A 27,990-nucleotide genomic window follows, 5' to 3' on the forward strand; every position below is an offset into this window, starting at 1 on the left:
GACCATGCTCGATGAGACATAAGTACCATTGCTAATGAATGTGTAGTCTAATGATATCTGTGAATTACCTGGAATCTCAACCTACTTTTTGTTCCCCTTTGTCCCCTTTTGTACTTACTCAAATTTTATCAAACTAAGTTATTTTTTCAGGTAAGGACTTCCCAAACTTATCTGTCAAAACTTCAGATCTGTCTGTGCTTATCGATTTCTTTTTTAATGTTTGCTATAGCGTGACTGGTTCTTCTCTCAAAACTGCTCTGCATTCAAACCCACTTTTTTTTCCTTTCATCTCTTCTTCTTTCAGTGCATTCATCACCAAATAAATATTTAAAACTTTTTCACTCTTTTCATCTTTTTCCTTAATGGAGAAATGTGAACATCCACTTTTATTCTTTCATTTTCTCTGAATGCTTTACTCACAATAGTTACTTGTAGATAATAATCAAGTTTTAAATTTGTTTGTCTGACCAAGTTCCCCCAAAACCTGGAAGCACAAATTCCTTGACATAGCCTTGCCAAAATTAGGAAATTTTTAAGGCTTGCAAAATTACATATAATAACAATTTTCTCAACACTATCACATATATTGCTCTTTGCTTTCTGAAAAACAGCTACCACAAACACCATTTCAGTTTGAGGTGACAGAATTCAAACAGTTTTTCCACTGTCCCCGTTTTGGGCTCAGTTTCTGTTAATTATCTCATTTCCCATCATATGACTCACCTACTTAGATTCTGAAGTGCAGGTTTGTTTTGCTGCTAAACATGCTCACTTGTCATTTTCACTAACTTTCCTCCTTGTCACCATGTTTCATATGTGCTGGGTAGTGACACAAAAGGCCTATGTGCTTCTGAGAAAAACAGACCTTCTATTCCTTATTTACAAGGATGTTCTATTTACTGCTGGTGGATCTCTGAGCACCTTGAGGCTTTTTTCCATGGGTTTCTTACAAACTGCTACAAACAGTTCCAGCTAACCCAAAGTGAATCTTTGGAGTTTGCTGTACATGCTTGGCTCCACCAAAGGGTAATATGAGATGAGCAGCATAGTTTTCCCTGCAGAAATGATGTAGTCTGAGAAGGAAACAGACTGCTGTTTCCTAACTGTGTCATATCATCACGGAGTAGGTAGTAAGATAGTTCACGATCTGAGCTTCAGTTGAAGGCTGCCAAAAGTGCTCATTATTATCATCTTTAATTGAATCTAATATCAAAAAGGAGACAAATTTGACTGAATCTTCCATGCAACAGGGAACTTCTAAGGGCGCTGCACTACTTTAGTTATTTGGTACCTAATCAGATATAAGTTCATATGGCAATTTTACTTTCATTAGGACACATACTCCTCTACCCGACCAGATTTGAATGATGTACTTTGGAATTCTTTATGAAAGCTCCACCTCTGAATCGAATTAGTCTGAAATCAGTTAACAGACTCAAAAGTTATTAGAAGTTCAGGAGCACATGTGGCAGACAAACCTGTTATGATGACACAGAATAGGAAAGTCTTCCTAAATAAGCACAAATTTAAAAGAGAATAAAGAATGTCTATGCATTTATTAAAATTCCTGGTTGAAGTTTTATTTTTTTAATGATTCATGAATAAGCAATTTTTCCTTATTGATATCAAATAATTATCCTTCTTGTTACTGTAATCTGGGAAAAAATTATAACATCAGTCATAACTAAAAGCAGTTGGAATTTTGAGGAAGATCTAATACTGGGATAAGTATTAGTGGGCAAAAGATGAGTATTACAGTGATAAGAACAGATGATACAAATGATAAATGTTATTGTCTCATTTCTGCACAGAATAGAGTGGGGAAACTGTAGAAACTGCCCAAAGTTTCTTTGGTTCTGTTATACAATTCGTTTCTTTGGGGCCACACTAGAGAACTGTCTACTTGACAATTTGACTGTATTTATGTGTTCCATGTACTACTCAGTAAATGCTGGTGTGGGATTTCATATTGAATAATTCCATAATGAGCTTTGGAAACATTACCCCTTGGGTAATGGCAGTAGCTTATGACAACTATTCATATTGAAGACAACTGTTTAATTAAAAGGGTTTTTTTTCCTTTAAGGATGATGCCTGGCAACTACAAGTTTCTGTATGTTAACATAAGACACTTACTGTTTAATATAATATATCAAGTATAATGAAGGTACATCCTGTAATTGAAGAAATGAGCTACTGGTAGAGTGAAAATTAGACTGTACGAACAACGAGAGGCAGAGAAATGAAAAACATATTTCTTACTGTTTTTATTAAATTGAAAAGTCAAACATTGGCACTTGAATGTTTGTATAATTTCTTTTAAAGATCAGCTAGCAATATTTAATTTTCATTATTTAAATTTTGCCCAATTTTCTTGGTGCCACAGGTTTTTTTTTTTTTTAAGTATAGAAATAACACATTACATCTTTCATGATTTTCTAATATATGTGTTCCCAGCTCCTGTAATGTTTCTGAGGCCTTCATTTCATTAATGCATTTTCTAAGACATCAGCTCTTGGAGATGAGGAGCAAAAACATAATTCCAGTGTTTTAAAAACTAAAAAAAAGTATTCTTGCCTGAAAAAAAAAAATACTTTGAAAGCATGTTATGAGCACACCTGCAGCCTCAAAACCCAAGAGGAAAAACAAAAAAATGTGCTGTTGACATTTTTTGAGTATGATTTTGGATGTGTTGAGAATGGACTTAACCCATGATTTCTGACTGTCTGGAGCTGAGAAAGCCGTAGCATTACCTGTCCATATCAGAAGGGAGCTCTCTATCAAAAAGACTGTGGTTGTCCCCTTCAACTATACTGTGAGATGAAGATTTACTGTAATAGCATATTGTCTCTGAAAGTCAATTTTATCTTTTTATAGAAGCAATATAAGATTCAAAAGGGAGAATTATCCTGTGTTTGTGTATTTGATTTATGCATTGGTGCCCACCAGTTTAGGCAGGGAAGTGTAATGGGAATAACCAAGGCAGTTATTTTCAGTACCAGCGCGAAAATCAGTGCGGATGAACTCATGCAACAGACAGGAAAAGCGTTATGAAACATATGTAAATATATTAGACAAGCCCTAAGAAGTTGTAGTGATCTGCCTAGGAATATATTTTTTTGTTTGTTTTTTGATAATTTTATCATCTTGAGATGATGGAAAGACACATCAAGGACTTTGTAGCATATTTTTAAGTGCTTTATTTTAATGCTTTTTCCCATTTTATTTTTGCATAATACTTTTGCATAATACTTTTGAAGAGAACATTTCCTTCTATTGTAGCTAGGACTGTTCTATTGTCATCTTGCCAGTTGATGCAAAAGCATTTCTAATAAATGCTCAAAAGTAGAAGCCAGTGACCAGTTGCTTGTCAGGTATGGTACAGAAGGAGAAAAAGCCTTCTGGGCCTCAAGAAAAGTTTATTTTATGCAATTCTTATACACAATACTTGAATGGGAATTGTGCCATCTTATCCACTGGTTGTAGAAGAATATAAATAAAATAGACACAGAAATGAAAAGAAGCACTGAGAAGTTTGCTAAAGGGAAAGTTAATGAAAATCACATGACTCTGCTGCCGTGATTTGTTTTGGACAAGATCAAGCACTAATCTTTATTAAGAAGTGCACGTTGTCAGGTTCAAAAGCCTTACTGCAGGACCATCTCCTAAATGTTTGCTCTACCAGGACTGCTGTTCCTAAGGGTTGCCAGGTGGAGATAGTCTGCTTGTTCTAGGGAAGAAAAAATATGAGAGATGCCATTTATTCAAACTTGTCTCTACTTTGCATTTGATCCAGATTGGAGGTGAAAAGCCAGAAAAGCTTTTACTGTTTTGGAATAGAGGCAGATTTTACATAAATGTCACTCATTATATCCCCAAGTTTTCAAGCTAAGATTTTTTTAGTCATGTGCAAAAAATCAATCACTGTAAGGTTCTTTCTTTTGCAGAGAAATAAAAAAAGACTGTACATCAATAGAAGTGTTTAATATAAAAAGGTCTTGACAGCAGTTGCTGAATAGACAGTACTGAGCTTTTAAATATCTCATCTATTCCCAAAAGGGTGAACATATGAAGTGAATGGCCATACCTAGCTTATTTACACCCTAATATCCAAGAAGGACTGGTGAAGACAATATGAAATTAATAGTTATATATATTGGGTTTTCTCCCATCCTTTTCATAATAAGTCTTTTCTGCACAGTTGGTAGTTTTGGTATAGACTGTGCTTTACTATAATCATATCAAGCATAGACTGAAATTTTTAAATAAAGAAAATTATGCTGTTTCAGAATCATTTCTGTTTCAGAAATATAACATTCTTGAGACCAAAAAAAAGCTAATTATCAATTTAAAGTCAAGGGTTCAATCTCTGAGTCAAGACAATTGCATCTATTCTCATTGTCTTTGCTCTCAGATTAATGTATTTTTTTACAATAGTTTCCTTTGCTTCACAAGAAGGTGCTGAAGACCAAATCAATATTTTTAGCAGAAGAAGTGAGTTTCTGAGGTTTTGAAAAATTTACTTGTGTACGTTCTTTGAAAATGCGAGCCAAATGGTGAAGACATTATTCAGTCAAATATTTAAACTTCGCACTCAGTTTAGACAATAATTCAGATCAAGAACTTCACAAGGCTGTTTTGCAGTTCTGGGATCTTAAGAGGATAATATTTGCTTTAGTCTACATCTGCTGCACAACACCAAGTGTCTATGTAGAGATAATGAACCTAAATGGACAGGATTCTCCTCACTAATTTTAGTCATCTAAAATGTGACTCCAGTTGAAGTTAGCCTTGTAGTTGCCTCTATATTTTATATAGATGTTTGAGCACATGCTGGGAGATTCTTCTAGTCTTGGAGAGAGATGAAGGCAGAAGGCATCAGCTGTCCTCCAGAAATTACCAGTGACCATGGAGACAAATTATGACTCTGAGTCTCAAAATAAATGAAGAATGAGTAGAAACCCAGCCCACATGCTTAAATTAGGGTGGGCTTTTAACTTTCAGATTCATAAAGGACAAGATAACCCTAACAGCCTGGGGACTAATTGAATAATATAGGAGCTGCACAGACGTGACTGAATTTCTTTCCTTTTAAAAGGGCATATATCCATACACATGCATACATATGTGTGAGAGTACATACTTGCTTCTAAATAGCAAGATAGATGTAGCATTTTAATATAATATTTAAACATACATTGTTTTGTTGTGGAGGTTTTTTCCCGTTAAAAGTAAAATAAAGGGACTTTAATTTGGATCTTAACTGCAAAGATAATCTGTACTTCTCCTATTTTTTACCTCTTTGACCATTCTTTATTATCCCACTTTCCTAGAGTTGTGGAGCTGTAACCGATGGACCTCTGCAGTTTAGCAGGTACAGGAATGGTATAATGAGACTTTAAGCAAGTTGGTGTAGCAGCTGCTACTTATGTCATAGTCTGAACTATACCCTTGGGTGAAACCTTTTGTCTTGGCATTACCTTACAACATCACCACCACCCTTTCAGATCTCTCAAATATCTAATCAGTTAGAGCAGAGAAGCTGTTGTCCTATACCTATCATGGCTTCTTATGATCTGTGCTGTCTGTAATTTTTTTAAACTTTTGCTGAATGAGGGCTAATGTTACAACCTTGCCAGAGAAGTATATTTAAGAGTAAGTAAGGCTTCTGTTAAAAAAATTAGGTGAAACATTTAGACAAAAGGAAAACAGTAATAATCATCACCAGAAATTTTCACATCGAAATTAATGGGAATTTACAGACAAAATTCCCATGTAGCTTTGAATAATGGCATTCTGGTATAACAGTTCTACTAAATTCAATAGAATTGCTTCTATTTAGAAAGCTTTTGGTTTTAATGAATGTTGTACTTCTTTTCATGTCTACAGTGTCTTTTCTCCCCCTTACACTGATGAACCATCTTTATATAGAAACAAGCAGTACACCTATGTCCATATTGATGAATAGTGACTCTCTGGGTTGCTCACTGATTACGGTGGAACCACATACCCAAATGACAGGAAGGCCCTGTGTAGCCATAGTTCATTAAGTACAAGGAATGTGTTGGAAAAGCTCCAGGCTGGCTTTGCACAAGTGTTCACAGGGTTAATTCTTTTAAAAAGGATCATTGCTCAAACTACCTAATTTAGTAATGGCACTTGTTTTGTGTAAAGTACAAATGCCTCCAAAAACTAAATACAGAGGTTTGCATCATTTACAATGACTGATACCTTAAACAAAACATTCGATTTTGAAATGTTGTTGCTTTTCAGTCAGTATTACTTGCATGAGATTTTTCAAGTCAGTTTTCCATAGTCTCATTTTTGAGAGCGATGAGGCATAAAATGGCTCTTCCTGAAGCCATTGGAAGTTCTGAGTACACAACACCAGTAAAGATCTGACATAAAAGAAGAAAAATGAGGTTTTATATGTCTAAGTTCTGTTGTTTGATCCATGCATTAATGTCTAAGGTTCCAACACCAGAAAGTAATTTCTGATAAAATATTCTTCTGGTCATTAGTGAATGCAGATAACTCATTACAATAGTAGTGTTTGCCCAGTAGCTTCCATCAACAGAATCTGATGCATCCACAGTTAGTTGAGAGTTTTTCAAAGGCATTTTCTTAGCTTTCTGGAGATGATAAGTTACACAAAGTCCCCACAGTGCAATAATTTTCTCTGATATTTATATGTGAAGAAAAATTATTACCAAAACCTCATATGCAAATGGATGATTACTGTCCAGTACTAAAATGCCATTCTCTCCAGTCAGTACAGCTGCTTAAGGACACATAGCATTTCTATGGGAATAATTACCAAACACAGGAATCGCATGGCTGAAACTATTGTGAAAGTAAGTGGATGGGATGCAATTATTTAAATATGGGGGGGGTTATAACACCATAGTGTCCTACTTTTTATGTTTTCCTTTTACTTTATGAGTTTTTATTATACACGTGGTGGTGTTCTTGAATAACAAGAATGTTTTTGTAAATGAGTTTACCAAATACACTACGAAGAAACACACAGCAAATTAATGCTGAAATAATTTTCATTAGGAAGCACCATTTTGACAAAATTAAGCAGATAAAGATGAGCCAGTTGAGACACATTTTAAAAAATAGTTGGTGTACTTGGTTTTTTTCTTAATTGAACTCACTTTCCCAAAATTTATCACCTTTATTGTCCTCCTCATTTGCCCTGTTGTCCTGGACTATCCTTTGTTCCTAACAGACAACTTTTTTCTTTTATTGCTTCTATTGTCCATACCCTTAGAGAAGAGGATGGAGGGTAATGTGAATCCCCAGTCTACCTAGGGAACAGTGCAAAGAATGAGAGCTGTTTTTCTCTCTTGAGGAGACTGATAATTTCTGTGATTATTCTGCCCTCTTTCCTTCACTGTTGACTTATTTCACATGAAGTCATATTGCAGAGCAATATAATAGCAAAAGATTTTTATATCTAATTTATTTTATATTTATTCTATATTATAATTAATGTTGGAATTTCTTCTAAATAAAAATTTCTTAAGTCCATGTTGTGTTTTATCAATCTTTATGTGATTTTACGTGCAATTCACCTCATCAAGCTTTAATCATCTAAGAGTTAGATGTAACATCAAATCTAGGATGGTCATCTAGGCACCATCTGCCTTTAATTGAGAGGCAGGCATCTCAGGAGAGCCATTCATCCCACTGGCCCAAGACACTTGTATTAAGATGGTATGGAGGTGTTTCAAATGGAGCCTGCTTGATTAGTTTAGATTAAATATGTGCATATTTCATGGATAGAATCTGGGGAGGTGAATACAACACCATGTCAAGAGCTTGAGTTCTTCCTTCATGAGAATTGATGCAGTGTGTTAGATATTAAGAACTCAAAAACTGTACAATCAAATGTGAAAAAAAATAATAAAAGCAAGCAAGAAAAGAATCTCTTAATTACATTTTTACTGTGGCAATCCTTTGTTCTGGTTCAAATAAAAGATTTAGGGTATGATGATAATTTCGTCTTTCCCTGTTGGAAAACCCTTATTTCAAAAGACAGTTCTTAAAATGTCAAACAGCATACATGACAACAGGGACACTTCACCTACAGCTGAAAAGAAGCTTGTCAACTTATTATTAAGCTTGTTAACTTATTATTAAGTTACTGTATCCAAGCCATTTCCACTGGGATTTTTAAAAATAATATTCAAGGATAAATATATTATTAAACTAAGTAGCCAACAGTATAAAAAAAATAAGTTGCTTATCTCTAAAGAATGTATGTTTAGCATCTCAAAGTGAGATTCAAAAGTTAATGGCTTTCTTTATCAAGTAGGGTTCCTAATTAGCAACTTGTTAGTGGTTGGAAACTGTGTACTGCATGCTACACTACCCCAGAAGCAAAAGGAACAATATATCAGGACTGATTTTAAATGAATGAGAATGTCAAAATACGGATTGCATACAGAAAAATTCTGGTTTTGATACATGGACATCAGCCCTCTTATCTCAGTTCTCACAGTGGTTTCTGCAGTTTGTCAGCCACCCTTCCTTTCCCCTCTCTCAGCTACAGCCTGACTCAGTAAATCAGTGATACCGAAGAGAGTGGTAGAAGTAAGGCAGCTTGTGCTACATTGTTTGGAGATATTAGAAAGATACACTACCTTATGCTGGGGGCTAATATACTCTAGTCACAGTCTAACTTTTAGCCATCTACCCTTGGAATAGCTCTGCTGCCTTGTCATTCAGTATTTGGCATATCTTCAGTGATACAGTGCACAGGTTTTCATACATAGCAACCACAGGCAGAGGGAAAAAGTGTTTGAAAATGTATGCAGAAGTAGTATTATAAAATGCTTAAGCTCTCCTGGCATATGCCACATAAAATATAGGTCAGGAAAAAACCAAGAACCAAGCAAACAACAAAAAAGGCCATACATTTTTTCATGTAATCCCCTACACGCATTGCTTTATGCAATGCTCTCAGTGAGGTAAGATTAAATATGTCTCTACAGCTCTGTTTGCAAAGCAACTTGCACAGAGTGGTCGCAGTGGCAACTGATGCAAAATGAAGAACAATTCATGTCTGAGTTCTGCCTTCACTGTGCAATGACTGGATAAGCCATCCAAACAAACAGCATACACTTTCCTTTTCTTCCTATGTGGTCTTGGAAATGACCACTGTATACATCAGCGAAACACAGTATACTAGTATGCTCTGGGAAAAAAAAATGCAATGCGAAATAATTTCTGAGCAGAAGGGAAAAGAAAAAGATCATATTTTCCAGAACTAGAAATAGCATATGGCCTGATTTAATGCGAATTCAGGGAGCAACAGTACCAATTTTTTTCTGCAAATGGTGCTTATCCAGAAAAAAAAAGAAAAAAGTGGTAGTTGAGAGCCATCACTGGAATTTCTGCAAAAAAGATCTGAATTAAGATCTTGTATAGAATTATACTTTTGTTTTTATCTTATTCTTTCTAAGGAAATCGTTTAACAGTTATTTCAACACACCCAGCAGAGGGATTATGCATGTTGTCTTATGGGCTGTGGATACTGCAGCAGTGGTGTATGAAGAAGGAAACACAGTAATCACTTCCTTTTTAAGCTCAGTCTTCTGATCTAAACAAAAAAAAAAAAAAAAGAACCCAAACCAAAACCCCTGAACTCATTTGCAACCAGAGTATTGTGGGTAGATTTTAAACAAATAACTCACCTGAATAATAGACAACAGAGAAAAAGGACAATAAGCTGAAACATGATTCATGATGATGAGGTAGGTTTTAGGGAGTGCCAATTTACTGTCTGTCTAGAGCCAGTGGTGGGTGAGAGGATGAGATGGTAGAGAAAGAGAGAGAAAGAGGTTTGTATCTCTCTGCCTCCAGACATTTAAAATTAATGACCCACAGTGTGTTGCATGAGTTTATGCAGAGCTACCTGAAGGATGTGTCACTTCTATAAAGCTCTGTATATGTGCAGTAGTCCTTTATGTGTACCAGATTGCAGCTAAACTAGTCATAAGCAGCAGCAGAAAATGTGCAAATGAATACATAACACCCACTTAAAGCTTATGTTAATTCAGCTGCTGCTTTGAAGAAGAATTAGCAATGGGTAGTATGTGCTCTGTCTTGCTAAACAGCTAGTGTCATGCTACAGTTGTCTGAAAGTCTAAAAAAAGAAGAAACACCTGACGTGCATATTGTGCAGCAGGCTGCAGTGTTAGTAGTGGAAGAAACAATATGAAGCATAAATTAATTAACTTCTGGAGAAAAGACATACTTTATGCAGAAAGATGGAATAGGGATTTTCTACAAGAAAAATGCATCATTTCACAAACTCCATTGGCGCTGTGGTCTGAACAGATGTGTGTCTCAGCTCTGTTTCCTTGGCCTTCTCTGAAGCTCGTTTATTCCAGACAGGTAAGCAACCGCTGTTAAAATTAATTGGCCCTTGAGTGGGCCAAATGAATTATTAAGAACTGGAAGGAATCTGTCCCTTTCTCAGCTCACAGTTTGGGTCAAGGGTTATAAGCACAGCAGTGCACAGCCAATACTGAATGCAGTTCCTGGTGGTGCTGATATTCAGAAACACTTCTCTTCCTTAGCCAAGAAGCAGAAATCTGCAGGAAGAAATTAGAAATGGCCTGATAACTGGGTTAGTAACTTTGGTTGCTAGATTGTAGCCCATTTCCACACTGTTCCACAGTAGAGACAACTCACAGGTACAATCCATGCATTTTTCTGAATTCAAGAAAATACACACAGCAAAAGAGGCAATTTCAGACAGAAGGTGAGCCTGGACTCCTGCTTTCTAGGCAAAGCTGTTACATTGAGCTAAAGTAGCTGTGTTACCTTAGGTGACCTTCCAGCAACTCTCATCATCACCTCTCCTGTTTCAAGCAGCAGGAAAATCTTGGCTCACTTTACTCAAGACTATAGTACTTCTCTGTAGAATGAGAGAACCCTTTTTCCAAGCACAAACATCAGAATTAAACTAGAATGGATTTAAGATAAGGTCCTGCTTCATGACTCAAGTTGCTAGCTGTCAGATGGTTATTTCTGTCCCTGCCCTGTGCTGGCACGATTGCCTGTGGTTATATATGACAGTATATTGATAACACAGTGTTCTGATTAGGAATCTGGCAACAAGCACACGCTTTCCACAGATCAGCCATAAGGGAGAGCTGTAGTCTACCACCTATACATGAGAAGAGAAAAAAAAGTACAAACTTTATCAAAGCTTTTAAAGGCAGTATACTGAATAATTTTTGCAGTTACATGGCATTTTTATGCTGAACCACTTTACAAAGTAAAATAAGGATTGTTATTTATCTTATAAAGCACATAAAGACCTGACTTCAGTTCTAGGGAGAGTAGTTACCCCACAGCTAAATCACCAAAAAGATTGCACTATCTGCTTCCTTTTTCTACTGCTGACATTCAAAATTGCAATTTTCAAAGATCCCACAAACTGTAATCAAACAGTATAGATGTCTGAATTTTGTATATGTATCCTCTTCTACAGGTTATACTTCCACAGCCTTTAACAGCATAATAGTGACCAGCTACCCTTAATAGTTACTATAATTAAAGCTGTATGTCTAGGTTCCTGCTGTGAAGAGAAATAGAAACCTTCATCCACCACTCAGCCTATCATAAGATGTGAGCCTAAGGTGTGTAGGATAAGTGACCCCCTGACAGTGCCTTCATTGACTAAAGGGGAGAATTCATCAAGTTCAGTCCCAGTTTGACCTCAAGCATCTACTTATGCCCATGTGCAAGACCACTCAAACCACGCCAGTGTGAACTAAACAACCACTAAGCTAAAAATCCAACTAAATGTTCCCTCAAGGTCTGGGAGTTCTCAGAACACTTCAACTGGACCTGTCATCCTACACGAAGAAAAATTACCAAAAGAGGTGCTTCACTGTTGCCATTAGAGCATTCAGGATGGTTTTGTAAGTCCTCGACTCACATTCTTCATCTCCCTCAGAGGTCTTAAACTCACTTTCGGCAAGCATGGCCTAATATTTTGTTTTAACGCACTTTGGAACAGAAGATCTGGTCTACCTCTCCAGCTGAAACATCTCTATTCATATGCACTCGTTTAAGTGTTGAGGTAAACACAGAGAATAAAATCATCTTTTAGTTTAATCACTTGTCAGAATATTAAGAGCTTTATATTACACTTCTTCATCTAATTCATATTTTTTTTTATTAAAAGTGAAATAAATAACTTCAGCCAAAGAAGCCAAGAAGACTCTCTTCCTTCCCACTCCCAGATTATGCTGAAGTGCAGTGATTAGGGTAGTCTTAGGGGATTTAAAGGATTGCGACTCAAGTCTCCTTGGGCAGGAGAAAAATACACCTTGTGAAAAAGGGCTAGACTTAATAATTAACCTAAGGAAAGTCCCATGCAATCCCTTAGCCATTTCCTTTCTCTTTTACAGAAAAGTGGACAATTAATATATGTGAAATCAGAGGTCCTCTTCACAACTATTGGTTGGAGTCACAACCCAAGACAGCAATTAGAAGTGAAGGCACTCTTGGTTTACAATTAACAATTAAAAAAACCCAAAAAACCAAAAAACCAAACAGAACAAAACAGAAACCCAAAACAAACCAAATCAAACAAAACAAAAACAAAACTAATGAAGAAAACTAATGAACAAAAACAAAAAAACCAACCAAACAAACAAAGCCACAAAAACCCCTGGCACTTACAAAACAAGCCTCCACACAGGCTTTAAGGAAGAATTACAACAGAAACCTTAATGCATGTTTGGAAATGAACTTATACTGAACCCTTCATTAATTTGGCACCTCTGATTTCCACCAGGGACTAGAGCTGGAAAAGACCGTGGTCTAACAGAAAGGCTTTTCTTCTGGTATTTCCAGCTGAGATGCCAAGTGGAAGTGCTGGAATCTAATAAGAAAGCTTGCTCTCATGGATGTTTATCTAAACATGACCCGGACAGTAAAATTTTAGTTCTCTGGCTGTCTTTGCAGACTGACACTCGAGTGAGTTAGCAGAATAGTTTTCGTTATTTGTACTGAAGCTTGCATTTGTTGTTTTAATATAAACCTTCTGTCTTTCCATAGAAACCAAAGCAATGAAAGTATCAGTCCTATGGGTTAACACAATAGTGAAAGACAATACCTAAGTAACAGATGCTTAAAACACAGACCCTAGATACAAGGCTTTCCAAACAAAAGAAATACATTTAAAATGTCTGTCTTGCCTCCTAACTCTCTTAAATGACAGAGAGACAAAATTTTACATTGAAGATCTGGTGTAAAATCCCAGAAAACCCTGTGAAACCACTGAGAAGACCACTATTGAATTGGATCATCTTTGGAATAGACTTCTTGTGTAAAACCTGTCTTCATTCATACTGCCATTCACTCTGTTCATCTCTTAAGATGTACTTTAACTGAAATTGTTACAAGAAATGAGATCTTAGACAGTTTCTCAGTGGAAGTTTCAGTCCTCGTCCTGCCCTAGCAGCACCAGATGGTAATAGTTTGTAAAAACTGACAAGCTGTGCTACCTGCTTTCTGAATGCATTAATGAAACATTTATGATGGATATGTGCTGGACTCATGAAAACTAATAGAAAGGTTATAATGCACCCTTAAGAATGAACTAAAAATAAAAACACTCCCTGACATGGTAAAGCAGCTGTGTACTATGCAGTGACAGTGAGGGACTGAACCCAATAAACTATTATGGCTAACTGCTTCTGTTTGCATCAGCCTGTGAAACAGCTTCATTCCTCACTGCTGGGGAATGAAGTATTATCTTCTCTAATAGAACAAATTATTAAAGTGAAATCTTCAGATGAATATATCTGATAAACCACAATTATGCCTCAGTTTCTGTACTAGCAATTATATGGCATTTTCTAGTAAACTCTTGCTTTTAATATCTGCAACAGCTATGTAATTTATGTAATTATCTGATCAATTTATATGATGCTCCTGTCCCAAATATTCCGGATGAATGTATACATTCACATACATATATAAAACCTCACCTTATTGATTAAATCAAAATGGCACAATTTAAAATAAATACCTTTTAACCATCAAAACCTAGACAAGTTTCCTCTAAATAAATTCCTAAGTTATTATAACTTAGTTATAATAGCTATGTTATATTATAAAACTATATTATACATAGTTATTGTATTAAGCAATTATATCTGTAGTATTCAATAAAAATCAGCACACTAGACCAAAAAACAAAGATAACACCAGGGTTAGATAGTTCATCTGGATATCTGGATAGATAGTTCGTCTATCCAGAACTCTAGATGTGAGGACCATGAGCACATATTTCCCTTGTGATCTTACCTGTAGCCTTGTAAGAGACTGTGTCCTTCAGACACAATGAACAAAAAAGCCGATAAATATGTACATCCAGAGTGGAAATGGTAGTGGAAGTGAGGACAGCTACTAAACAGCAGTGCACAAAAGACATGGAGTAGAAAACAAAGCATATTTTCCTCTTGATGAGGTTTGCAATGCTTTTAAAACGTGGAGCATATAATTGCTTATTCGGGATAGAAAAAACATTGGGAAATCTTAATTTGGACATGTAAATAAGAAGCTTAAACAGAACAATTCCCTGACTACTGTTGCTGCCAAGGTGTCAAGATGCACCTAAAGATCCTAAAATGTGCTGTCAGTCCACAAGCTTGGCTAAAAGGAAGGAAATTGCTCCTTCAGTCTCAGACAGCACCTCTCTCAGACAGTCTGCCAGCTTCTCTCAGATATGCTTCAGGTAATTGCCTCTCACCCAAGCAATGATCTCAACCCAGCATGAAGAAAAGTGAGGAACTGTGTCATCTGGACAGTATGAAGCAAAGTGCAGCTATGTGACATCACCATATTGATGATTGCAGTCAAGGAGGTCACAGTGTTCCCTTTAATAACTACCTATTACCTATATGATTTTAAATAAGATGTATGAAGTAAATGTCTGCCATACAACAAACTGTCTTCTTTGGTAAAAGAATCATTCTGAGGTTCCCCTTTCTCAGAGGGAAAATAGTGGCTCTTTTGGGCATGTCTGTGCCTGCTTTTGCCAGGAACTGTAAATGTCAAATAAATGATGATCCATGTAAAAAGTTACTTGTGACAGTTTTGAAAGAATTTGTTTGGAGTCAAAATGTATTTGCTAGTGTCTTGTGTAGCCAGAAGGTATTGATTTAAAGATCAAGAAAGGCAAATACACTGTTACTGACATTTTTGAAAGGGTCATATGCAAAACACATCTCTCAGAATTTCTAAAACCATTTTCTAATTTCCATCTCTCCTTGTGTTTAAGACTATCAGAAGACTAGGGATGGCTTAGCAGGAGTTTTTGTCACCTCACTTACATATACTGTCAACCATAACTCTCAAAATATCTGCTATAAATCAAGTCTGGTTTGGTAATTTCTGCAGAGCTCATGGATTTCCCATAAGTGCCATTCCAAACAGGGAGAGTCAGAGTCTCCTGGGAATGAGAGGATATGCAGTGCCTGTTTTACTTTTGGTTTTGCAATAGTATAAACCCACAGTAACTTTGATAGATTTAGAGCAGATATAAACCATGTATGACAGAAATTTCTAGATATAACTAGATTTAGAGGTAACTAGAAATAATTAAGTTTGAAGTAGGAACACCTATTAAGTTGCTCCAGAGGGGAACTAGTTTTGGACCAGAGAATGCATTTGCATCATCTCTATTATGAAGTGATAAGCTGTGTAAGTTCAAAGTACAATGGAAAGCCTTGACATTATCCATGTCTGTTAGTAAACAGTGGTGGTACAAGCACTATGGGAAATACCTTTGTGATTGTGGACACAGACCTATTGTGACTCTAAGACTTTATATGTCTGTTGTTACTCTGTTAGGAGTTATTACTGAATCTCTATATGTCATGGTCTTTCAACATACTCTGGAGTCCAGTAACATTTTATGTCTTATTATTCAGCCAAGGAAGGCTTAGCAGATTTTTCTAAAAAGTCACTGTAATGATAATAATCTATAACTGTGAGTTAAACTCTACTCCATGTAAACCTGAAAATTTTCTGGAATTAGCTATCACATTCCTTCTAGACAGCAAACCAAGAGTACCAAAGCTAAGATAGATAACACTTCTGTCCGCTCTAGAAAAAATGTAAACTGACAGACACTCCTCCCTACAACTTCTTCTGTTCCTTCAAAAGAAGAGCCAAAATTTAGGATTACTGGTACATGCTATACATTCCCTGTCTTCAATTTTATGCTCTGAATGTTAAGAAGAACTGCAACAGACCAGACAGAGCCCAGGAACACCAACTGCTTTTTATGTCTCCTCAAAGATAATTTCATTTCTAAAAGATGGACATCGGATGCAATGCACAACTCTACGTCCATGTAGTAAATATGAATAAGGTCTGTGCTTAACATCAGTATAACTCTAGTTTACACACACACACAGAGACAAAAAAACCCCAAAAAAACCATATTAATAGTATATACCAGCTCCTGTTTTGGAAAAATACTTGATTCTTGACTGGCACAGTTTAAGGGTATCTCCAGTCACATTCAGAGGATTATATTGTTTTATGCTTGCTCAGAGCTTGGACTTAGATGTAACAACTAATAATAGTCTGAGGACTAAGAGAAAGGATAAAATAGCAAACCAATAGGAATGTAGGCATACCATGCACTTACTGTGTATTTCACTGGAGAATGAAATTTATCTATGCAGAAGGACATCCTTAAAAGTGAACCCTGTCTGAATTTAATAAGATGTGGAAGAAAAAGAAATTGCAAGGGCTGTGTAATTCACTGTTTACTGAAATAAAATATAGTAATATATCGCTGCTGCTGTATCCATGCTTGTGAGTATTCTCTAGCTAACCAGGTTAAATATTGAACTTTGCATTTACAACCACCTTCATGAGTTTTTCAGTTCTGGGCATTGAGTTTGAATTGAATACCTTGCACAGAGTATTTTCAATATTTCCCTGATTGTAATCGTACTTATTCATGATTCTTGCATGCAAACAGACTTTTTGAGAGTTCATCAGTTCCAGATGGCTATTTTCCACTTGATGTCAATAATTTTTTATTCAGCCATTTATCAGAATTCTTTTCACTGCATCTAATGGGTGATGTCACCCAGAAAGAGTTGTAGTTGCAGGTGGGAGATGAAAAGGAGATCAAAAGGCTTTCAAGAAACAAAAATTCTCTATTTATGCAAGTTCTAAGAAACAAAGAAGGCAATAAGAAACAAGCTGACAACAACGTAGAATTCAAATGGGAGCAAAATCATGGCTAAACATACTAATCTTCAAAATTTAACATGGATTGTCAGCAGTTCTTTGAAAAAATCGTGTTTCTGAAATTGCAAATGTAGAGCCATTAGTCAGCTATATATGAATGAATATTTCCCTTTTCCAAATCAGATTTATGGAATATTTTGCCTTCTGTCAGATTATAAAATATTTGCATCTAATAGTCTAATTTAGAATGCTTGAGTTATAGATAGATGGGAAATGTGGCATAAATTAACATTGATACCAAAGACGAATGTGTTTTCCTTATAAACTGTAAACTGCTTCCATGTCAAAGGAAAGCGAAACTGCTCTGTGCCTGAGGTTTTCTGAGGTAAGAATGCATTGGTATGTTTGAGCAGTCACAGTGCTCTTGGGTTGTGAGATGTGCTATCCAAATTCCTTTCCATGTTAACTATTACTGACCTTCAGCCATGGAAAGCAGCTAGTAGGGTGACTTAATTTGGCACCTGTTCTGGGGATTTCTGAATAGCTGAAGCCAAAAGCAATCCATATTTAGGTGCCCCAGCCTGTTCTCAGCACATACTGTATTTTACGGTGGATTTCCTTAGGAGATTTTAAGGGCAATGCCATGTGGGAATTCCTAAGTGTTGCCTTTCACTCCTTCAAATACCAAATGTGAGGCTGTTTTTACTGACGTCTTTTTTTCTGGTAAGTGTGGCATCCAGAGGAGAGAATCCTCTAGTAGAATAACACATTTTCCTAAACACCTCATGGGAACACACATTTCTTGTGAACTAGAAAGGAAAGCAAACTATTAATCGAGGGAAACTAGGCTTGCAATGCTATTGGGTATGGACATTGTGTGGAATTTTTTTCTTATTTCATAATCACAGGAAGAGTGGGGGTGGATTGGCTCACATATGAAAAGCCACCTCTCAAATAAATGAAAAAAAACGTTTGGAAACACAGAGTTTCGACACAACCCTAGACATAGGACAAAAGCAAAGAAATAAACTGGAGTCTAGTCTAGTCTGTCATGCTAGTCTATGCTGAAATTATTGTTCCACTTCCTGTAATATAGAGCATCTTTTCAGTTTCCAGTTATGGAACCGTACTACCCTATATATATAATTTCATTATTTTAGGTTTTTTTAGAAATAATGCTTATAAATGCTTATAAAATATTTAATTTTCCAGAATTAAAAAATAACTACAAAGACTTGAAGGATGGCATTAGAGTCCAATACTCAATATGAAAGAAAAGAAAAAAAAGAAAAATTCCAGAGCTTCAGGTAGAATTCCTCCATGAACAATTTTTTACCGAGGTGCATCATATTCTTACATGAGTTTACTATTTTTAATGACTGTAGCTGTACACAGAGGACGAAAATACCTTTATTTCTTTTCACTTTCACAGGTATATAGAGGCTATAAAAATATCTATTAAAGAAAAGATGGCCATGATTTTCAGAGGAATGAAAGGGGACGGTTCTGAAGCTTGTTTCCTCCCCTCCCATAGCATTTTTATGCTAGTGTGAAATATTCTTGAGCCAGCTGGTTGTTTTGTTCACACTGGCTTTCATTGCCTAATCTAGTGAATTCATTATAGCTCCCTGCCTGAGGGCTCAATTTTCAGCTGTGCTGAGCATGACCCATATCAGCTGTGGGAAAAGGAAGGCAAAGGCTCTGAGGGCCCCTCACACCTCCCTGAGCTCTCAGGAAGCTGTGGGGTGACCCAGCTGCTGCACCAGCCCAGACAACCATGGTTTGGTGACATTGCTTTGCATGGCTCTTGGAAATTCCCCTCCCAGCAGGAGTTTACTTGTCAAAACATGAATCCTGTGTCAGGGACTTGCAGAGTAGGAGAAGCCACCATAGAATAATGCTGGTTCTATGTCAGAAGAGGACTTTCCCATGCTAGGCATTCCTTGATTAATTCATCCTGGGAAATGCTTCAGGCCTGATCTTGCAATGTAAAGAGAAGTTTCTGGAGTCAGAATCTAGAATCGAGTGTGCTGTTTCTGAGGTAACCAGACTCTAATATCATCACAATAAGTAGTATAATTTTGTTCCTTGGTTACATGCTAAAGATGTGATATTACAGAGAAGCTCCATGTCAAATACATTCTATTTGCTCATGTGCTACCAAAGGAAAAACAGTACTCTGTTTTTAAAGCATTTTGGCTTAGATTAGTGGCTGCGGAGAGGGAGATATGTCCATTTTGTCCTCACTAGCAAGTGGGTGTTTGCCTCCCACACTCACGTCACTGCCACATTTGGCAGCAGTGACACTTTGGCAGCAATAACTTATCTAAGAGGTCCCAGCACTGTAAAGCAGTCTCACGACTCCCTAAAAATTTTCTGAGTTGAGTAGTTTAGCTCTTTACTTCCAGTTAACTGACCTATGGTCACTTCTTACATGCACACACAAACACTCATGAACGTCCATCTCCTAAGTACTGCAAGGAACGTAAAACTTACAAATCAACAAGACAGAATGGTCCTAGCCAAGGAGGACGAACAAGCAAGATGAAAACATCATCAAGACCCCATGCTGGCACAGCATACTGACTCATACTTTCCAGTTATAAATGTCATCCATTAGGTTAAAAAAATAATAATAAAAATTGGTCTTCATTCTGGGTTGTGGGTTTTTTATTGCTTGCTTTAATAGCTCTGCTCTTCATCAGCTCCAGTGTTCGGCAGCTGATCCCTCTTTCCTTCAGTAAGGACATGTGATAGTTTTGCTGAATAGCTGCAAACATGCTCTCTGCTGGGTACTAATAGCTGGCACATTAGGCTGCTTGGTGAGCTGTGGCAGCCAAACAGAAATGCTTTCAACAGAATGATTTCAGTAAAGAAGTGGAGAGTTGGGATCTTTTTCTTTTGCCTTTTTTTTCCTGTCTCCACTCTGCTTGGTGCCTGAGTTCTTAAAATAGTACTCTCAGAGTTTTCTTGTTACCCATTTTGGAGCCCAGATGTAGGAAGCCAGCCAGCACAGCTGGTGGAGCCTAAGTGTCTCACAGATAGAGAAAGATTACGTGGCCTTCATTTTTATTCTTAACTGTTATTTTACACTTTATTCCTAACCACTGTTGATGTTATTGTTAGTAGAGTGTCAGGAAAAAAATGCCTAGGCTTGCTGAGTTGGAAGGCCTATGAGCTGAAGACCTTCCTCTCCTCCCGGTCTTCATTGTCTTGCCACTGTACTTTGTAACCTTCCCTGATTCCCTCATCAGGAATGTAAATTTAATTGTTCCATTCTGAGCTCCTGTGCTGAGCTATTACAAGTGATGTGCAATGATGCTGTGAAGTGAACTCATTCTCACAGCAGGCTAGATATAAAATCAGCTTTCTTCTTATACTTAGGAGTATATGCTGGATTTCTAGCATATTTCTGAGGAGAAGAGGGTATATGGAGTTGTACCAAGCTTCCTGGCAGCAAGCTAAAATATACACAACAAATTTAACAGAAGTGATATGCCAACCAGTAGAGCTTCCTTATAGTCATCTAGTAAGTACTGGGCTGGCCACTCTTAGAGACATGGGAACTTCTTCTCCTAAGGATGCCAATCAAATTGCTGGAAGCCTGCAGTGAAATTTTGCTTCTGTGAAATTTTTTCCTGTTAAAGATTTGCTATCACCTGAGCAGCCTCATGGGATCTTTCCTCATGCAACATGTGGCAACTCCTACCAGCCTTGAGTTACTTATGTATGGTTTCTGAAGGGTGGCTTTTGAAATCAGCCCAGTCTGAGGTATTACAGTTACAGACCAGAGAACTCCATGTTCCTAGTACATCTGTGAAAGCATTTGGGGGAATGGCAGTACGGATGGAAGTAACACTGATTCATTTCATATGGAAACAGAGGGAACAGTTGGCCTCTCCAAACTGGAATGATACAGAGATCTGAATATGCAAAAATAGCACAGCAATTTCTAGGAGAAAACTAAATGCTTCTCAGAAATGTATTGAAAAACAGTGCATTGAGGTCCACTGTGAAACACTTGAAAAGTACAGAGAGCAAGACTTCATTACACTAAGCCTCTTGACTTTTAAGGTAACACAGGTTACGCTGAAAATGAAGAGGAGTCAGGTACTTAATCCTTGTTTATACTTTTAGACCTCCTCTAGCACTAAGCATATCACCTACCGTAAACAAATCTCTGATTGCAGCACTTACGAATGAATGATGGATGTTTTTGGAGGTGGTGAACAATCAAATTCTGCACCAATTTAGGTTTCTGAGAAACCATTTCTGGTGGATGTCTGGCTATTAATTTACAGCCTTCCACTGCTCACCATTTTCTTCTCCTTCCTCATGACAGAATCAGAATAATTCAGTTTGTGCCTGCATCTCCTTGATGGGAGCATCAGGTCCGGGGTCTTAGCCGATGCCAGTCATTAAAGTGGTCTTGCATAAAGATGCAGGTCTGTGAGTGGGAGTTGCTGACTCGCACACATTCCTTTCTACCAGCACAGTTGCAGGAACAGTAGCCTCCAGTAAGCAAACAGCTGAGAAGGTATTTCTTTAAACAGTTTCTGCTGTTTGCACAGAGAGTATGAATACAAGTCTCTACACTCTCCACTGACTCATGCATGTGACCATGTTCAAGCTTATGCCTACCTCCATTTCCTTCCCTTGTGTCAGCAACTCACTGCTTCTGTTGCTTCTGAAGTTCACTGTAATTGTATACACAAGCAACACATGACTAGAGAGCTTTAAATGAGGTCAGGATTTTTGCATGTAGGCTTTTCCTGCCTTGTGCCCCCTTTTCTAGGGAAGAGGGGCATCCTAATGCCTGAGACTGGAGTTTTACATGTACCTGCTGAAATCTGTACCCAACTTCCACTAGGATCTTGCAAGACCTGTATGTTTCTCTCTCCTTGGAGGGCTTCTCAGAGGCTTCAACCTGACCAGAGAGGTTTTTGTTGTATTCCAAAAGTGAGTTTTATGTTATCAGCCACTGGAATTGTCTCACCTAAGCTACTATTTAGGATCTGTATACTAGTTACCGGGGGATAAGCAGTTTCACAAGCCTGTTTTCCACATGATAGGACAGGTGTATAAGACAACTTATGAATTTCCATGCAACACATAGAGAGGGTCATCACGACTGTATGAAATGGTAAGATAAATCTTCTGTGATTAAATCTGTATGAAGTAAACATTTTTTTGTAATTCTTCTGTCATGACTGAGTCCACCACAGAGAAACCACGTTGAAATCTCTATGTACCTTCTTTCTGATGATTTTCTACCAAGATTCTCATTAACTCAATTATCCATAAAACTACCCATAAGAAAAAAGTTCTTGAAATAGATAACAGATGCACTTAGGAGTTACATCTTGTGATGAATGAATACAAAATCCCAGCTTCATTATAGCCAGCCCACACAGTCACATTTTTTATTGCTCATGTGTAATGATCAGAAATCATTTGGGACCAAAAAAAGCCAAAGATTCTAACACAATCTCTAAAATAAAATAAAATAAAATAAAATAAAATAAAATAAAAATTTGAAATTATTTGCAATGTTTGAAGCACCTGGAAGAAGCACCCTAACTACTTGCTAATTTCTATCCTTATGATGCTCTCAGTAAGAGCTCTGGTATCTTCCACTCTTTATCACCATCTCCTATACCTGCCCTGAATACAACACATCATCCTCAACAATCTGTTCTTTCTATTTACAATATCTTTAACTAGAACTGATCTGTACTTCACCCATGAAATTTAGCTTCCAGTTTATTCCTAATTCTGTGTATAAACTGTATGATAGGTATTATTACTTCTGTTCAGTCTTTTTAAATATGCTCATGATTTACAGCAAATAACTTTTGGCAAGTTGCCTTTAAATATTTGTAATTGCTCCATAAATCCTCATGTTAAGGGATACATTCCGTGCAGGTAGCTCTGTGTGCAGGTTCAGTGAGAGCTGCAGGATGGGCTCTGGGTGGCTGGAGCCTGAGGCAAGGGGCTGTGAACTGCTGACCCTTTTCATAACAAAGAGCCTGGGGACTTGTGAGACAGGGGACCCCACACTCAGAGCTGAGGACTGAGGAGGAGGAGCGAGACTTTAGTGCACTTGGACTGTGGGGATATAAAAGTGCAGGGGTTCCTTTGCTGGGGGTCCCTCCTCAAAGGCACCAGCTAGAGCTCTTTTTGTTTTAATACATTGTGAATAAATGGCTTCAAGGAACCAGAAATCTGACTCTTCTATGGGAAACCTGTGGGCAAACTGGTCAGGAAGCCTTGTCTGACTGTGTGAGCGGGGTGTGTGGGGAGCCAAGCAGGGCACCCTTGGGCTCACTGGAGCTGCCCTCTATGAAGGGGCGGCAGTCCCAGCACTGAAAGTCTCTGGTGCTGGGAGTGTCAATGGTCAGACAGGAGAGTTTCCTTAACACTTAAGTGTCCTTTGTATGCTGATCCTTCTTTCTGTTAAAATGGCACTTTCTGTACCTACCTAATGTTTGAAACACATGCTACCTGCATTTCACTTGCCTCAGAGTTTGCAAGTAAACAAATGTAGGACAGATAGGTACAGACAGTTACATATGCATCCTGCCTGAACTCCAGTCTGGCTGAATACTGCACAGTGCAAAATGGTTTGTCCTGCTGAGATTAAAGTGTTCACTGCATTCTAGGCTCTGGGAATGGACTGAAGGTGAAACTATCTGGATCCATTCACCTGATCACATTTTTTGCACGGCCAAAATCAGAGCTGAACTGCAGTTTATGCAGAAGGTATATGATATTTGCCTACCCAAAGTACTTCTCAAGATTTATTGGAATTTTTTTCCTGGTACTCTGACTCATTTTACCAGTGCTGAAATCATCTGAAGTGAAAGCTTCTTTTGTGAGGAAGTTCAAGGTCTGTAAGGCTTGAACTGAGCGCTCTGCTAGCCTAATTGCAGGGTTTCATTTTCTTGCAGAGGTAACATACCACCAACGCAAGTGATTCCCAGCCAGGTGATTGGAAAGAAAATTCTCTGCAGTTTTGCTCAGTCTTGCAAGGAACTGTAGTAAAAGACCGATAAATACCTTTTAGTACTTTTTGGTCAGATAAACTGGCAAAATTTCTTCAACAGCACTGTTGGACTTAAAAAACTACTGTTGCACTATCATAAAGATATCTTCCTTTTCTCTTCTTCTCTTTTTTCAGTTTAATATTTCTTGCAACTTCTGTATCCTGACATTAAAATTTGCTAAGATCAATCAAGTCAAAATGTGACCAGATAGCACATTTTGATGGTAATTATAATAAGGTATTTTAACTTCTATCTTTTCTACAGATAACATTGCACAGTAAAGATTCTTAAGGTAGCAAGGTAGAAGAGGTCTATTTCCCTTTCACTAGTTAAAAGCAACACTTTAAACATGACATGGAAATGAAGAAGTGATGATGTCGATCTCATAGCACTGAGGTAAAGCTATCTGCTACTCTCTTAAGAGGCCAGCTATAGCTGCACTAGATCATTTACCAGAACATCTTGGCAGAAGGTTCCCATGCAACATTATGCTAGATTAATTTAAGGCATAAAAGGCATGGAAAATTATTACAAGGTCTGCATACAATAATATAATAAGAGACACAGGATTCCAGAGAACAGCAAAGAGAAAAATGACCAGAAGATGAAGCACTTGGCTGCAGTAGAGGCTTACTTAATTAGCAATATCCCTAATCCAATAAAATCATCATACTATTAATCATCTTGCCCAAATTCATTCACCAGAGGTGTCAAATATTCAATCAGTGGACATTTGTGCATTTTTTCCTCCAACTTCTGAACACTGCTTCTTTTTCTTCTTTCTTTTTTCTTTTTTCTTTTTTCTTTTTTCTTTTTTCTTTTTTCTTTTTTTCTTTTTTTATTTAATTTTGCCGTGGTCAATCACACTTCAGATGACAAGCTCTCAGTCAAATCCTTGTCTCACATGGATTAGAATACAGGATCTTCTTGCCTCCTAGTCAGTTGCATTGTTTTCATCAAATAAAAAACATCAGTGGAAAAAATTCATCACTACACAAAAAGCAAATAACTTGAAGCCCTTTAACAATCATGTATTAGTGGTGGCATGCTTCAAAAATAAGTGCTGAACATCGCTGAGAGAAGTGTGGGACTATATAATTATTTATGACAGGCTTTCATCATATTTTTCTTCTCCTAAATGGCTGGTGTTAGTTGAAGGCCAAAGGAATACTGTGAAAATAAAGGATGCTTTTTATATGGCAACTGTCCTCCATCTTCACTCACACATGAGCAACCATTTTAAGCATCTCCTGCAAGCACCAGTATTCTAAAGTGTTTGGATTTAATAATCTGAAATCTATGGAAAGAAAGAAGAACCATGAATAGAAATGAGCAGGAAACTGTTTATTCCCATTCCAGGAATATGTTCAAGTTGAGAAACAGTTTTCCATTCCATACTGGGACAAAATGGAGACCTTTCAGACCATTCTACTTTTTCATGGAAAAAAAAAAAAAGACCAAGTGAAAGCTTTGCTTCCCTTAATCCTGCTGCTCACCTTCATGTCCTCTGAAAGAGCCAGGCAAATAGGGTCCCAGCACACACGAAAAAGAAACCGGATCTGAAACCCAGCTTTGTTAGACTGATGCATTCGAATGCCTGTTCTGAGTACTTGACAAGCCTGTTGTACATTATAAAAGAGTGTCCAACCTGCAGACTAATTCTGAGGTCAGCTACAATTAATTCTTCATACTTAAAACAGCCCACCCTAGAGCTCAGATGCATTTCCAACCATCACTTTTCTGATGCTGACGTATTCCCACTAAATCTCTCAGTCAGAGCACACTGACTCAGCTTCTGGACTCGCCGCCAGCCTCCCTCTGTCACAGGGTTTAGCAGAGTTTGTCATTTGTTTGAACACTCACTGCCTCTAGCAGGACCTCAGCTCACTCCCAACACACACGACACACAAATAAAAACGGAAAGGAGAGTGTAGAGAAAAGGGAGGCATACAAATCCCACAGAAACATGAATTTTACCTCTGTTCTTGGATTTCTTCCAGATAACTGAAAGATGGCCAGCTTCTGACGTATGCCTAGGATATATGTTCTTACAACAATGATGCCATTAGTAGCCCACATCCTTGGGTAGTAACTCAGAGAGTTGTGTTTATTTGCCTTTTTTTTCTCTAAATATCAGCATTGCTTTTCGCTTTTTTTTTTTTGGAATCATTTTCTGTATTGCTATCCTTGTTGAATTTCACTGGACCTGCATGTCTGAAATTCAGCATCTCCATAAGTATTTGCAACATTCTGGCCATGGTGTGTCATGTCTTTTTAATGCTGTAATACCAGAAAATATGTAGAAATTAGACTTTGTAATGGTGTGCTACTCCTTGTATTCCACGATTGAAAGAAAATATTCCCATTTCTAACATAAATAGCAGAATTAATTATTTTCCCCCAGTGAGGAATTTGCTGCTCTACCTAAACTAAGCAGTCTGATTTCTTCCAAGATGAAGGGCTGTTTGTGAATGATGGGGTTGAAATCTGGTCAGTGACAATGAGTGATACCAATAATAATACAAAGATACTTTAGAAGCATTTGAAAGATGATCACCCTATATAATCATTAACAATCTGTCACTTGCTGTGTCTTTTTGGGCACAAAGTCATTAACACCAACACTAACAGCTGCTGCCACCCTGAATGTCAGGGAAAAAAAAGGTTGGAATAAAATTTCATTCCAAGTTTTTAGTTTCTCAGACTGAATCTAGGGATGTAAACATCTCTGACCTCAGTATGAAGGATTTCCTGCATCTTCCCTTTACATCTGGATACCACCCCTGCCCCCGTAAGAATGTAAACGCAGTAACAAAAGCTTAAGATGACATGGTATCAGCTGCATTTGAACATATCTGGGTGTTGCTGGGAGAAATTAAACCTCTGCAATGCCATGAATGTTGTGAATCATCACTTTATCCCTATTGCTTTTCAAGTCAACTTTCTGGAACATTTCAACCCAGACAGTAGAGACAACTGCATGAATCTGAATTCATAAACTATTTTGCTCTGATGGGATGTGTATGTAACTGAAGTAAGCTGGATCCTGTGAAATGGGAAAAAGAAAGCTGTTGCCTTTCTTCCACACCTTGCAGATGAAAAAGAAATAGGACAAATCCACTGAAGTTCTGAACCTTAAAATATTTCAGGTGCCCAGCACCAAACTCTCTCCAAGTAGGATTTGTAGATATGCCTTGGTGCCTATTTCCTGCTGACTTGTCTGAGTCCCATAGAATGCCTTTACAAATGTGTTCTGTGAGATAGGATTCCATGTTTTGCTGCAAGGCATACTGCTGAGAGTATGCTGTAGCTCATGTTGCCTGATGCTAGGTTTCCTCTAAAGTATATTTGAAGGAGGCTGGAAGTGGGTCAAATGTGTTGCAAATGTGTAGGTCCTTCTTTTAGGTACAATGAATTTTGCCTTGGGAAGAAAAAGGGCAAAAATAACTAACTTGATCTCATTCTATGACAAGGTGACCTGCTAAGTGGTGACTATTCTACCCAGATGTTAGTAAAACCTTTGACACTGCCTCCCTCAAGATTCTTCTGGAAAAGCTTCATGGTTCGGCCAGGTACACTCATAGCTGGATTAAAAACTGGCTGGATGGCTGGACCCAGAGGGTGGTAGTGAAAGGAGCTACATCCAGTTAGTGGCCAGTCACAAGCTGTGCTCCCAGGACTCAGTATTGGGGTC

The sequence above is a fragment of the Corvus hawaiiensis genome, chromosome 4 (genome assembly GCF_020740725.1).
Source record: "Corvus hawaiiensis isolate bCorHaw1 chromosome 4, bCorHaw1.pri.cur, whole genome shotgun sequence".
Lineage (NCBI taxonomy): Eukaryota > Metazoa > Chordata > Aves > Passeriformes > Corvidae > Corvus > Corvus hawaiiensis.